This window comes from Dipodomys spectabilis, unplaced genomic scaffold (assembly GCF_019054845.1).
Source record: "Dipodomys spectabilis isolate Male_0828 unplaced genomic scaffold, ASM1905484v1 ptg000088l, whole genome shotgun sequence".
Taxonomy (NCBI): Eukaryota; Metazoa; Chordata; class Mammalia; order Rodentia; family Heteromyidae; genus Dipodomys; species Dipodomys spectabilis.
The window spans coordinates 817,166-823,556 of record NW_024870765.1 but is presented as its reverse complement, the minus strand read 5'-3'; the positions used below and the strand labels follow the sequence as shown (position 1 = coordinate 823,556).

The 6,391-nt window shown below is 32.4% G+C and overlaps 1 pseudogene; it reads right to left on the bottom strand.

The window, feature by feature from the left end:
- Positions 1–2,639: 2,639 nt before the first annotated feature.
- Positions 2,640–2,739, bottom strand: LOC122111765 (annotated as a pseudogene).
- Between the last annotated feature and the right edge of the window lie 3,652 nt (positions 2,740–6,391).

The window sequence follows — 6,391 nt, the reverse complement described above, 5'->3', positions numbered from 1 at the left end:
CTTTTTTCCCCCTACTTTTTCTGGTTTCAAACCACAATCCTCAGATTTCATCTTTCTTATTAGCTAGGATTAAAGACAAAAGCCACCAGTGTGGCTTCTTTTTCCTCTATAGTTATTAATGCACATACTTAGATAGTAATTTAAAACTGAGTGTATAGAAACAAGATGTATAGTGATGATATTGTCCTGTCAGAAATTCATGGTAGTAAATTTCTTCTTAAGGCCATAAACAAAAAATACCATGATATAATATAAGAGAACTCACTATTGAACATATGAGGTATAAGAGCTTTCTAATAGGTCCATTATTTATTGTTGCCCAACATTAGGAAAAAGTATAACGCAGTAATAAAATAGAAGTCCTTTGTATGACTACTTAAATTTCTTGTTTTTTAAAGACACATATTTTCATCTAAAATAGTAGGCCTGTCTATTGTCTTCATGTGATTTTGATGATTGAAGGTGCTTAATGAGAAGTCAAAATGTATTAGCAATTCTTTGCTATCAATTAAATCTCACTTTTTCTTCCTGGAGAATATAATGATTAAAGCAATAATTCAGAATCACCAAGCAATAGTTCAGAATCACGCTTCCAGTGCAAGTGGATCACCAGTAAGTAATCCTCAATACCATTTTCCACAAAGTTTTGTTACAGATACAATCGGCTTTCCTTCTCTAGCTGCTTTTCTAGAATAGACACATTCGTTCATTGTACAGGAAAAGTGTGATTTAACTGATTTGTCAGATCTGTTACTAGAATTATCAAGGATTTATATTCTTGTCTGTAATTTAGTCAAAGCTATGTATCTTTGGGTAGGCTACTAAAGTGTATTTACTAATTTTAAGTAAATACATAAATTCTATTTCCATCTCTTTTTTAAAAATAAAATTGTTTCCTTTATAAATTGATCAGAGGCATGGATGGAATTTGTGGCTAGCTAGGTCATTGTACATCCTTCTCTTCCTCTCTCTTTTTCATGGTTCTCATAGATAATATGATTGCTCCATAATTATCTTAATTTATTTTGCTTTTATATTTTTGCTTGCATCATTTCACTTTCTGCTCTGCCATTATCCCAATCATTTTCATAGAAAGCATTATTTCCTATTTTCTCATTCCTAGAATAAGCTGCACATGAAGACACCACTGGTCATCATTTTCAGCCTATAACTTTGAATATATAGGAAAATCTTTCTCTTTTCTCTATCAATTCCCTATTCACCAGTGAGAATAATTTAGAATAGAAAACATGGAAAAAGAGAAAACAAATCATGGTGAAAAAACAGAAGCAGAAAATTCATTGGATTTTTCTGACCAGTTCAACCAATGTGAATTATTGGGGAAATACATAGGCACCTCATTCCCAGTGGTACTCAAAGTCACTGGTTAGGCAATTCTAATGAAGACAAGGAACAAGATGAAAAAGTAAGGAATGGTATCATTTGCAAGAAAAAAGATGGAGAAGGATCCAAGCAAATTTCTTCTTTGGGCTGCCGAAAATAATCAGCTTACTACAGTGTAGACACTACTTTCCAAAAAGGCCACTCATGTGAATATTAGGAATGAGGATGAGTATACCCCACTTCATTGGCAAGCCTACAATGGACACTTAGACATTGTCCATGAGTTGGTGGCTCGAGGCAGATATTCATGAAATAATTGTCGATGGCTGGACACCCCTGAACAGTGCTTATACATGGAATAATACCAGAATGGCTTCTTTTTTACTTCATCATGATGCAGATACCAATGACCAAACTAAATGCCTCTTGACCCCCTTGCATCTTGCTGCTGGGAATAGAGGTAGAAAAAATATGCTGGATTGCCTTCTGTTGAACCATTTTATCAAACCAGGTCTGAAGAACAACTTGGAAGAAACTGCATTTGATATTACAAAAAGCATAATATGTATCACTACATCTTTGAAGTTGTGGAAGGCTGTTCAAATTGTTCTCATATGTTGTAATGGTTCGGTTAAGTTTCTTAAATTTCAAAAATGATGGTCCATCTTTGTGTCCTTCCAAAATATTCTCACAATACAAAGTAACAACAATATCTTACTGTAAAAATTCATGGATTCCATTATATTCTTCCAAGTGAATTGCCTGACTATGATATCAAAATGTATTCAAGACTTGTTTGTATATATCTATAATGATTTCTGCAGAGTTTGTGATTTTTTTAAAATCAGAAATAAGTTTAACTTACCTGTTGAAATGAGTAGTAAAGAAACTAAAGATATTTCTGGTACTTGTCTGAAAAAGTTTATTTTAAAATAGTCTGTATTCTGTTTGTATAATGTCCATAATCTATTTCATTCTCTCCAAATATAATACTTTGAATTCTACATTGATTTATAATATATAGGTTCATTAATAAATGTGTCCTTTCAGATTGCATTCCATATAGAAACAGTTTAAGATTCCTTTTTTCCTAGGTCCTTATAGTATTTTATTTCTTTGGGATAAAATGACAATGTTATCTAATTTCAAATGTTTTGTAAAGGTTATGCTATGTAAAGGCCTTTCTAAGATGAAGAGTTAATACACTGAAGATAAACTTTTAATTCTATGAACTAAATGTATTCTTTCACTTGTATCTTTGTAATCAACTTTTTAATAACTGTTTTTCATTTCTTGAATCTGAAGAATACTTCACAAATTTCCATATCATCCTTGTGGAAGTGCCATGTAATTCTCTGTATTGTTGCAATTTGGGTAGATGTGCTGCTGAAGCATGTAGTATCTTGTAAATTTAAGTAGTTAATGATGCAATCTTAATATAGGCATATATCTTTCGATGCCTATTTGTAACAAGGAAACCTTATTGTTCCTAGCAATGCTATTGATCTTATTTCCCTAAAATTCTGTGTAGAGTGGGAAAAAAATGTATATTGTTTAATGGATTGCTCACATTTCAACCTTTTTTGTCAATGACTATTTTAAGTCTTTTTCATTTTAAACCTGATCATACTTTGAAGCCTTTATAGCTAGGTCCAAAGGTGATGGCTTTTTCAAGTACTTATTTGTCCAACTGAGTTGGATTTGTGGAGCTAAGGGATTCAAAGTAAGCTTTGCTCAAGAGCTACTTCTAAACTTGTGCAGCTTAAAATGTCTGAAATGAGGTCTTACTGGCACAAATGTCTCCCTGACCCTTTCCCATTCTTCCATGTAGGAACAGACCAACCAGAGTATCTTACCCTGACAGCAAAGATTGTCTTACTGCAACAAAATTAATCATAGTTACAAGGGATCATAGAGAGATGAACAGTTCAGACAGCACTGTTCAGACTAGAAGGTATTTTATCAAAATATAATTGTTTATTATACCTATCATTTCAAAAGTAGCTAAAGCCAAGAAGGTGAAAAATCATTCATATGCATGATTACCTAAAGTCCTGGTCTGTCTACCTTCCAACCAGGCAGGAACTTACACTACAGCATTTACATCACCAAATATTTCCATAGCTCCAGGAGAAGTCCATATGTTTCTCCTCGATTTTAGGCCTTAAATTGGTAATGTTTTTATCACATTGTTTCCTCTTGCCTCCAGTCTGTAAATCTACAAATGGTAAATCTTTAGGCCTAACCCTACCAAACACTGAGGTAGAGATAATGGAATAAAACTTTAAAACAGAGTTGCCTTTGATATCCTAACAACAACAGAACAATGCAAAACATGTGCCTTTTTATTATATTACATATAGTTATATAATTTATACTTACATGTGCTGATTTTATATTTTACACAGTGAAACTTACTAGAATCAGTTGATAATTTGAGAAATAAATTTATATTTATTTATTCCAATAAATACAATTGGAATATAAATAATTAGGTTTAGAGTATATATTAGAATATAAAAGTATCAATGCAATGTCTTTGGTATTAACTTGGGATACCTTCTAAATATTCTTGGTCATCTTAATTCACATGGTAAAAAAACAATGTTGTTTTCCTCTAATCTATAAGGGATTTTACACTGCTGCTCTGCTTATTGTTTAACTCTCTGGTCCCAAACTGTTTTCTCCATATTTTTGAATCATATTTTTGAACCCAAATTTTGCTGATGTTATTTTGAAAAAGTATTATTCTTTTGCAGGACCCAGGGTTCCTAGTATCCCAGGTCCCAGATATCAACATCATCAGATAAGAAGGTCAAGACGTCTCACCTAGGCCCATGCAATATGCCAACAGAAAGTAATTGAAGACCCATCTCAAATTCTCATTTCCTATAATATTTCAGGGCCTCAATTCCTTGAGACATAGGAATTAGCAGTAAGCAATTGTGAAATGCAAGGCAACATAAAGATGAGATAAAAAAATCTGGGAAAAAGTACTGTAATTCAAATTTCCAATTTACAGATGACCAGCCCATATGAGTGAGCAAGATCACAAATTTCACAAGATTACTTTCAATACCTCTCTCCTAACAATTAATGAAATATTTCAGTCCAGCATATGTAGGCCAAAAAAATAGTTCCTGGAATGATAGATCCATAATTGGTCTACCAAGGCCACAAAAATTTGACTTAGAGGTCAAATATAATTCAGAAAAAACATTAATTGAGAAGATCCTTAGTGCTTCAAAACACTGGTACTTCAGTAAAACTTGGTTCTGTAGTATAAAAATGTTGTCATTCTCAATCCAATGATAACCTACATTTAATCTCCTGAAATATACTCCTTTTCAAATAAACTTTTTAAAATCACATTCGCCAAAATAACATTTGACAAGTAGATGATACTTAGTGACATTAAAAGTTTTTCAATTGGAGGGAACAAGTTACAATAGAGTGGATTTATTTACCCAGCACTAATGTCAAATAGTTTCAACCATTCATTAAAGTGTAGAAATAATACCACCCACCCTTTGTGTTGTTCAGTAGGTGCCTTGCAGAAATGTGTTAAATACATCAGCCTCCCATGTTTCAAACCCAAACATTAGCTAATAAAGTAAATTTCATCACATAATGAGGTACATTTTAAAAAGTTACAAATAGTTGCCTTATCATATGTTGTTTTATGTTTTCCCTGTCTGTCTAACATAGTAAAAACTATGACTTGAAGTCTTGAATATGGGTACTCATCAGAGATGTGACAAACATAAAATCTGTCTTCTATATCTATCATATTTCTTTATACTAGTAATTATTATTTTTCTTTTTTTCCAAAACATATAGGTAGCAGAAAATACTATCCCATGTAAAATAAAATAATCACAAACCATTGTACAAAGGCATTTATAAAAATTGGTAGTTAGGAATACATTCTAAGCCATTTTTAAACTTTCTTGTTGACTAAAGATTCACGTCTCCAGACTTGCGAATTTTTATTGCAGATGAATGAATTATGGAAATAGAAGTTGACATAAGTTCAAGTATTTGCAGGATTGAAACTCCATGGAATGTGTATAAACCTTTAAAAATATTAACAGACATTATAAGAGAATGACTATCTGGAAGATGAAACCAGAGAGGAATAATAGTAAAGACATAGAATGAATGAAAAATGGAACAAGGGACAAGTACAGCTAGAATACTCAATGTACACATGTGATAAAGGAAGTAGTAAATCGGAAATAAATCTTGGAGAAGGGGTTGGTTCAGAATGATAGAAGGAGTAACTCTGATCCAGGAGCATTGGACAATTAGATGGACATATTTAATTGTAACATACTTGCACAAGCTTTTGAAATGCAGCTTAAAAACACAACAAAAAAAACAAAATCACACAAAAATTACAACCAAACAGCAATCTCTAGGAGTTTGAACATAACCTCTCAAAATTTTAAGCAGTTAATGAAGGGCAGTCTTGGGAAAGCAAAAAAAACTGTTCAAAGAGGGCAGTACGGGGTAGGGGAGAATTTTGAACAGATTTAAATAGATTGTCTAAGGTTATAAATCACCTACATCTGCTGCAAATATTTTCTTCTTCGAGTTCTCTTTGTCTGAACTAGATCCTCCAGTCCTGAACCGCACTTGTTAGCTTGTGAAGATAGAATGATAGAAACAAAATCAAGAACCCATTACTCCACTGGAGAAAAAACAATCCTCTGTTTTCTCGCATATCTCTTCATTACTATATTTTCATAATTTTAAGTCAAGTGATTTTGAATTATATCTTTCCTTCTTTTTTCTGGCAAAGTAATTGTTCAAAGTAATTCACTAAATATTATCTGCCATTTTTTTCTATCAATCTGTTTACTTGTCCAAGCGAGTACATTAAACTTCCCCCTTTCATTTGGTTGCCACGAAAACCCAACATCTATGATAATGAGGACAAACTCACAAATATTTAGGATTCTTTTTTCTTTTATCTTGAAATTCTTCTTGTGTCTAAAGTGCCCACAAAAATAAATACTACACCACTTTTTGCTTCAATCACTTC